We start from the raw sequence: 9,495 nt of genomic DNA, 5'->3' as shown, positions 1-9,495 counted from the left end.
GTCTTCGAGTATTGGAAATTAAAGTAAATGTAACACCTTAGAGAGCCGAAATGATTTTGAAAAAGATGAACAAATCAAGTTACCTGATTTAAAAATGTACCACAAAGCCAGAGCAATCCAGATAGTGTGATATTGTGTAGAGACATAGATACAGATGAATGGAATGGAATAAAATCTTGACATAAAGGAAATAATTTCATGAACGAGTATCCTGTCATTAAATGCATAATTCTAAGAGAGCAAATGTCAGGAAAATGGATTTCGTTATTGGTGTTGCTGTGGTTACAGAATGTTGATTTTCTGCTGTCTTCCCTGGATTGTTTGATATTTTGTTTTTCCAGCAGGAGACATCCAGACTGATACTATGTTGATTACATTCAAAGGCAGTGATGTATGATGAGTTATTCTTCCACTTACTTGTTTAATCACTAACTCATTTTTTATTCATTTACCTAATGCTTCCTAGGCACCCCTTGAAGTATATTTGGAGGAGACAGTATGCGCAGGAGTGGGGATCAGGGGAGGTTGTATGGACTGGGTGGCATTTCGGGCAGTTTGAAGACTAGAAGGATGCCCAGAGAAGTGCAGAGTGACAGGCACTTCGTGTGCATGAGCAAAAACATGGAGAAAGGACAGAACGGGTTGGGATTAAGGGGTATTTACTCAGGGAGGCCAAGTATGGAAGCATGGTTGGAAAGCATGGATGCTTTTAATGCCACATCTACAACACTGGACTTAACCTGTGAGCAAGGATATACTAGCAGACAGTTTGGGGGTAAAAGCTGTGCTTCAAGAAAGCTAACCTGATAAAATTGTGCCAGGAGAGCAAGCTAAGAATGGGGAGGCCAGCAGGATGGCTTCAGCAATAATCCAAGCCAACCCATAATGACACGGAGTTTGTCTGGTGAAGAGATTGGGGGTGGAGAGAAGGAAAGAGAGGTGGAATTAATATTTATCCTCTGACTTGAGGTAGTGGATGGCAAGAGGAAGACACAGAAGATGGCTCTAGGCTTTGAGCTTGGGAGCTAGCAAAAGGTGTTGGTGCCATGACAAAGGCAGATTTGGGGGTAAAGGAATGAAGATTAAATCTGCCAAAGAAGATAACTGTTTTCCTTCAGACAGATAATGTTGGTAGTACTGGCTCTGGTCCACAGCTGATCAAAAAGGGAATAAAAGCACTTAAGAGTAGTCATCATAGAGGACAGAGATCTTAAGTTGTCCACACTAGCATGGCTGTTGAAATTGGCCCCCTTTGCTTGACCATCTCACCCAGGCTCCAAGATCAACTCCATGGGGTTACACCAGGCCTGATGTTCATTGACTAGGTCCTCTACGCAAGCATGGAGCTGAGAGCTTGCACAAGCATTCCTTCATCTCCTTTGACATCTGCAGCAAGCAGCAAGCCAGTAAGACTTATTCCTACATGGCCAGTGTCATGCTTAGGTCTAGTCTGACTTCTAAGTAGGGAGAAGCAGATAATAGGGGAAAGAGAGAGGGAAAACAAAAAGAAACTTCTGTAAGAAAACTGGTGGCATTTAGAACATGAAGGTGTTCTCCTTCCCTGTACCTCAGTTTCCATACCATCAAAATAGGTGGCAATCTTTCTCTACCTCACAGATAAGAATGGACTAATGAAAGAGTCCCACACTCACCAATAAGGAGCCACTTAGCCCTTCTCTTCAGGAAAAAAAAAAAAAATAGATGTGCAAAATGAGGAAATATTCACAGTTATGCATAGTTTTTACTTATATTCTTGAATCATCTGTGCTTTCAAAATGCTATTTGTGTAACTATTGCTTAAAAAATTATAGAAATTGATGGGCCCCTGAGCAGCACAGTCTGTTAAGTGACCAACTCCTGGTTTCAGCTCAGGTCATCTCATAATTATAAGATCGAGTCACACATCAACCCCATGTTGGACTCCATGCTTGGCATGGAGTCTACTTGAGATTCTCTCTCCTTCTCCCTCTGTACTGCCGGTGTTGTCTCAAAAAAAAAAAAAATAAGTAATAATACTCAATAAATCTTTATTGAATGAGTGGGTTGACAAACAAGAAGCCAACAACCATATCTATGTACTTCTGGGATTAAAGTATGGATTCAGGCTTGAAATGAATAAAGATTAGTAATTACAGTGTCCAGTGGACAGTTTCTTAATGTTATAGCACTACCTACTATCAGTCTCTATAGGAGAGGACAGGATAAGAGGTAAGCAGGTGGTCAGGGATTGGTTGCTTCTAGGGAACAGATGGAAAATCTACATTAGAAGAGAAAAATTAGTAGTGAGGAACTAAATAGTGTGAGAAGGTAGAGGAGCATCTATATTTAGCCAGAAAGTGTGCATAATGAGTCCCAAGGTTTCCATATAATGGAATCTGATACCCTTTATTTGGAGACAAAATGACCTCCAAAGGCATGCCTCTGACTTCATTTACCCATAAGAGAGACAAATTCGTGCTTTCCCAGTCACTCTTCTTACTAAGACCACTTTGAAATCAATATATTTGGCCTCGGTTTGCCATCATTATAGTGGAGTCTCTAATGTTGGAGCATACTGGCCAACTGGCCCATGCAGATATTGACAACGTGTTTCATATACAAAGAAGTGATGACTCCATGAAAAACAATCTCTTCTCTCCTTCCTCCCTCCTTTCCACGGGAAAGTACTAAACAACTGATGATTGTTTCTAGATGTACAAAAGAGCCCCCAATAACAGAAGACTTGATTGTGTTTCCCCCTTAGATGAGTAAGGTCTAAGAGTTGGCTCCAAAGTAGTCTAATCCCAGCTAAAAAGTTTTAGAAATATCTGTTTCATCTCAGCATGCCAATAAAAAGGACACGGGCCTTTTAATATGTCAAAATATTTTAAAATAAAATGCTGTGTCTCCAAAATATTTGCATACAATGGCACCCCCACTTTGCTAAACACTTTGGCACACAAACTATACCCACTACACTACAACTTGAGAAACACAGTCTTTGGAAAAAAGAGATGAAGAGTAAAATTGTCACCCTCAAGTACCCGGTGATCTAGGAGGGATGACAAATGAAGAAATAACAGAGCTTGATAAAGTTATGAGAGCAGATTACACGGGTCTGTGGGCCAGAGACAGAGCTGTAGTCTTCTTTTCCTTTGTGAACCTTAGTACACAATCAGAGGATCCAATGACCTAATGTAGCACCTGCCAGGGAGGCTGAAAACAAGCTAAAGTGTTTGATGCACCATAACAATGGACTACATGGTTTCAGAAAGTCATACTTTCAGCACCTGGTTTTGAGCACTATGGTACTGCTTGGGGCCACTTCCAGGTGTTGTTTCCCATCTGTCTCCAACCAGGGAGTAGTTGCCCATGCCCTCAGACTGGCACAGAGTCAGACAATATGTGTTCTGCTCTCATGGTTGCCTTACCCAGTCGAGTCTGTCTCCACGGCATGACTAACCAGCAGCATGGTCCTCCCTTTCTGCACATGAGCTATGACACCACTTCAGTCCTTTCCAGCCACATTATTCCTCCTCCGACTGACTGCCGCCTCTCAAGATGGCCATGCTAATGGACAGAGCTCTCCTGTCTTCATGCCATCATCATTTGTGTGATTTTTCATTTAAAATGATCACCTCCAGCTGAATTTTCAGAGAGCTCTAGTAGCAGTAATGAGATTCCCAGGCCCTTCTTGGAACCCAGCTGATTCTCTTGGCAGCAACACACAAACTCCACATAATCTGTTTATTCCTATTGTTCAAGTGGCAGCATATGGTGATGGCAAAGAGAGTACCTATGCACTGATGTTGTGAATTGCCATCATTGGCAGTCATCTGATACACTTGGATGGCTGTATATGGAGGCAACATGGCATATGAGACACCATGGCAGTCAACAAAACAACACATGCCTCTGCTCTATGGAATCAAACCCTCTTAAATCATATGAAATACATTCATTGATTAATATTAATTAACAGGGCACCTGGGTGGCTCAGTGGGTTAAGCCTCTGCCTTCGGCTCAGGTCATGATCTCAGGGTCCTGGGATCGAGCCCCGCATCGGGCTCTCTGCTCAGAGGGGTGTCTGCTTCTCCCTCTCTCTCTGCCTGCCTCTCTGCCTACTTGTGATCTCTCTCTCTATCGAATAAATAAAATCTTAATAAAGGAAAAAAAAAAAAGATTAGTCTTACTGCTTGCCTTTGTGGCTCAGTCAGTTAAGGATCCAATTCTTGACACAAGCTCAGGTCTTGATCTCAGGGTAATGGGTTCAAGCTCTGCTTCAGGCTTTGTGTTGGGTGTGGAGCCTACTTTAAAAACAAGTAGAAAAGGAAGGAAGGAAGAAAGGAGGGAAGGAAGGAAGGAAAGGAAAGGAAGGGAGAAAAAGAAAAGGAAAGAAAGAAAGAAAGAAAGAAAGAGAAAAAGAAAGAAGGAAAACGGAAATTAGGAAAGGTCACTAAGGTGGCAGAGTCAGTTAAGCATCTGACTCTTGGTTTCAGCTCAGGTTGTGATATCCAGGATGTGAAATCAAGTCCTGCATAGGGCTCCACACTCAGCACAGAGTCTTCTTGAGATAATTTCTCCCTCTCCCTCTGTCCCTCCCACTCATGCACTCTCTCTCTCAAATAAATAAATAAATCTTAAAAAAAAAAAGACTAACCTTAATACTAACACATAGACAAGATTTCCTTCATGTCACTAACACAGCTCACATTTCAAGGAACCTACATTTCAACAACTGTGAAAAGACTTTTTTCTAAGGGTAAACCTGACAGGTTATTTCTCTGCTTGACGTCTTCAAGATCCCCTCTATTTTATAAACATTAAAGACCAAACTCCATGGTATAACTTGGCACATGAGTCATCTCCCATTAACTTCCCATCCTCTCTCTATAAGGTGCTACCCACCAATCCCCAAATACACCACTCTCTAGAACCCCTCCATGCTTCTGCTTAGGATGTTTCTTCTCCCTGGAATGCCATTCCTCCTCCTTCTGCACAGAAAACATCTGTCTGGTTTTCGAGGCCCGGTTTAGTTGCTGTCTCCCCGCTTTGTAGCACAGGGACTCACTCCTCCTGTGGTTCCCATAATGCTGTGGACAGGCATCCATGCAGTACATCTTCTGCTGTTCTGTCATTATTTGTCTGTATATGTGACCCTTAAGCCAACCTGACTTCCTTGAGAGAAGGGTCGCATCTTTCTAATCTTTGCTCTGCTCCCTGGCAGAGTGTGTAGAACAGAGTAGACCCTCTGTCCTCATGTTGTGAACTTTGACTGTGTCCAGGTCTGTGAAACACAGGCAGGGCTAGGATTTCCTTCAGAACTAAAGTCAAACACAAACTCGAATTCATACAGGAGCTAGGAGAGCAGCAGAAATTAAAAAGATAATGTACAAACAATGGAGACAGCAGTAAGCTGACACACTCATAATCTAAAGAACTCATGACTTACTCTAACAAAGTGGTTAAAGCTCGGCCCATGATGGCTATGCAGGACCGTGGACTCAGTATTGCTAGAGCTTTTGATCCCCACCTGCTAAACTAAACCAAGGGACTCCGAAGATCCAGATTCCCTCTGTGAATTTTTCTGATTTTTAAGTGAGAGAAACTAATCTAAAAACTTCTAAAATTACGTGTAGACCAGAGTAGAACACATTTGTGGGATTTCAACCTCAGCCTTACCCAACCTCTTTTAATAGCATTCCAGGGATAGGCAGGGAAAGTAACTCTTCCCCTCCTCCAACCACGTGCCTCAAAAGTGCAGAGGAGATCGTGGAGTTGATTAATTACTAGCGTTAATAGCATGACATTTTTCAAGTGTTGGGGAGAAGCTATGTCATCAAAGGGGTAGTTTAATACAATAGTCTAAATGTTACCTTTTCTCCACTTAATGCACCCTCAAATTGTCACCTCCAAATATTGAAGCATAAATGTATCTAGAATTTACAACACTGAATACAGTGGAACAAGGTCAAACCATAAGTCTAACATCTCATATGGTTGAGTTCTATAACTGACATCCCCATTCCCGTGGGGCACAACTTTTTAATTATTATTTGTAGATCATCTTTTTCTTAACCACCAGAGAAGTGCAATTATCACCCTGAAATGCAATGTCTGAGGTATCATTTTTTTCTGAAATGGAAATTTTACATCCAAGTGTAGACCTAGGATACAATTTATTACTATAGCATCCCTGACAGCCACTCAGAAATATGTGTGTCCAGAATGTGAAAACTAACTCATAATTAACGGTGGAACTGGGATCATTTTAAAAAGAAAAAGAAAAAAAAAAAAAAAAGACCCAAACTCTTTTGCTTTCTCATAAGATTACTCTTTCCCACACATCACCATAGCTGTTTGAATGGTTGATGCCATTTTTTTTTTTTTTTGCCCTTACTCTCATTGTGGGTGCTGATGGTGAAGTGTTCAGATGAAATTTAATGAATGTAAGGTACACATTTATATTCCACTCCTCATTTTGCAGACAGAATATTCTCCAGCACAACTGCATATTACCGAAATAGACAGCCATGGCATGAATGAAATCTTAGCTAACACCCGAAGTTAGTATAACACCCAATGGCTTTTCAACCCAAGAGCTGAGGACCAGCAGTCAGGAAGGACACTTAGGACTCACTCCCGATTCCCCAAGATGAAAGATGTTCAGCTAGTAATGTGTGTCTGCAGTAACAACTTTATAGGTTGAATCAATTTCGCCGGGGGAGGGAACAGAGTTAGAAGTGTGTGGGAGAAGAAAAGAGACAGCCAAAACTTTGATGGCAGAAACCCAGCCAAAGAAAGTTACTATATAGGATGTATTACAGTCCGTGGGTTATGGCTAACTATTCTACGAAGTCTAGGCTGTGGTATGACACTTTCAGTGAATTTGTTTCCTGAGAAGGTTTGTCCTTGGTTTGCCCTTTCTTGGACATATTTACTCTATCACACTTTACCCCTGTAAGAGCAGAGCTAAACTCATCCATGTGCCCAGCTGCTAACTTAGTAGCCGCTAACTTTTAATTGTGCCAACCACTACACCATCTAACTAGTGCCTACTTCCCCCTCCCCGCATTGGGCAGGTCAACAAAGGGTCATCCTTTCTGTACTTTTGCTCCTCTTCTTATGGGAACCCTTGGAAATATCTTTCCTATACTGAATCTTTCTTTTTTAAGTTTGTAGCCTTAAACATAAATCTGAGCCATTGAGGATACATAAAATAAAACAAATTTCTCAATGATGTGACATCTATGTATTCTTTACCCAAATAGCTGAAGATGGCATTCATGAACTACAAAATCTCTTCAGTTCCTGGTTAAATAACCCCAGTCCCTTCCAGCATCTAATGTGGCTTCTTGACCTTTGCTTGACAGAATAACTCCACCCCGGAAAGTAGTTCATAATCTCAGATCTAGTATCAGTTAGCTATGAGCCTTGTGCACACAGTTGATTATTAGGCAAATTTTTAGGAAAATGTCTTTGGCTGGATGTCTCTGACTTCATTTCCACTGCTGAAAAATCATTTATTCTTATGGCTTTTCTTTAGTCTGCTGAGCCATACTAGTTACACAAATCAGAATATTCAATAACATCTTGATTATTCATTCCTTTACCCCATATTTATTAAGATCTTCTCTGTGCCAGGCCCCCTGTGAGAGATGGGCACTGGAGTCATAGTTCATGACAACACCTTCCCTGCCCTCATGGGGTGATTATTTCTAATTAGGTCATTGGATCAAACTAATTCCCTGGAAGTTGTGGCCTTCGCATCCTATGAATAATGAAAAGAATGGAGAGAGAAGTTCCTCCTTCAGAAAAGCTGTTACCACCATGCCCATGAGCACCGGCATGTACTGCTCGGTTCCCTCGCTACAATGCAGACAAAAAGTAGAAGACCATTCCCCTTTTCTAGCGAGTTAATGGGTGAGGCAGGAAGTGGGAAGCTGACAAAAGTATGGACTTTCAGCAAGCGAGCCAGACCATCTGGGAAGTAAGATCCCTTCTTCAGAACTTTCTTATCCCTTGCATGAACTGCCAGGTGGCCCCTGGCATTTTGTAAAGTAATTGTCATTTTCATATCTGATGTCCCTTTACACCCAAGACTCTTGAGGAGGAATGGCTGTGTTGCTTTCATCCATAGCTAGCCAGAGGATGGCACCCAAAAGATATTCACGGAATGTTTGCTGAACACATGGCTGAGCTTTCATCTCTCTCTACATGGTTAGTTGGCCAGAATCATTCATTGTTCCAAGTCATCACTTCCTGTTTCCATTGTGAGAATTCAGTATAAATAATTTGCTTGTGGAAAAGGAAGCTCTGGAAATAAAAGTCTGCTTTATGCCTCCTTCATTATGCCATTTCTTTAGCTGTAATTACTTTGTGATTTTTGAAAATTACAACAGATTAACAATTGGAATAACTCATAATATACAATAATTTTCAAAGCCGTCATCTATATAAACTCTGATTTTTTTTACCAATGCATAAAATGCAAAAATGGAAATAATACTGAAAACATATCATAGTTTTTAAGTACTTGATGGAGTTACTTAATGGGCTATCCTCTTACTTACATTTTAAATGAACTTCAAGAATTAAATCATGCAAGGTAGCCTGCTAGCGGATACGCTTATGAATATACAATGTATTTTATATGGCACATTAAATAAAAAAAGGATAAAAACTTTCCCTGCATCTACTGACAATCCTATTGATACAATTGGTTCAATGAAGTTGTCAAAATTTACCAAGAAAAAAACAAATGACCTCTGCATTTATCATTGCTAAAGGTTGCTGCTAATTAGCATCTGGAGATATCATGTTATAGATGCTTCTCCAAGCTCTCAGCCCTCCAACTCTGCAGAGTGACACAGTATCTATCAAAGTCTCATGGTGCTTGCAATTCTGACAAAAGGCACTCCAAAGAACCGGCACGTACCACCATATTTGCATTTTTGCATCTCATTATGAACATAATTGCATACCAACACAGCAATTCTTCTTGACTATCTCAAAAAACATTATCAGCAACGTCTGAAATAAACGCTTAAATGTCAGCTATTGACAAGCAAGAAAAGCTGACCTTTGAAGGTTCTCATTCTTCCGAGATGCGCCCTGCTAAGACTCACTTCTTAACTTTCTGTCTGTGTTTGATAACAGAAAAGGGACACAGTGGCTTGAAAAAATGTTGTTTGGTGTGGCAAACTAGAGGGGAATCAAGAAACTGCAAAACTGCCATCAGTTTATCATTCCTACAAGCAGCCATCTGGGATCAGTGGAATGTTTGCCCCGGCAATTGTGAAAACTTCTGAAACTTGAAAGAGAGTGGACATCTACAGGTTTACCCTGAGATTTCTGCACAATGCGTAGAGTGCTTTCACATTAACAACTAAAATGAGTTTCGCCATGATTAATGTCATGACAAAGAACCCAACAACCTTTCCCCTATGTGCATGCAACCCATTTCACACATTGTCACAAGTAGAGTCTAAGTGTTCGACAAGTACCAAGAGCTAA

This window comes from Martes martes, assembly GCF_963455335.1.
Source record: "Martes martes genome assembly, chromosome: 7".
Classification (NCBI taxonomy): Eukaryota; Metazoa; Chordata; class Mammalia; order Carnivora; family Mustelidae; genus Martes; species Martes martes.
Note: the sequence above shows the minus strand (reverse complement) of the source record.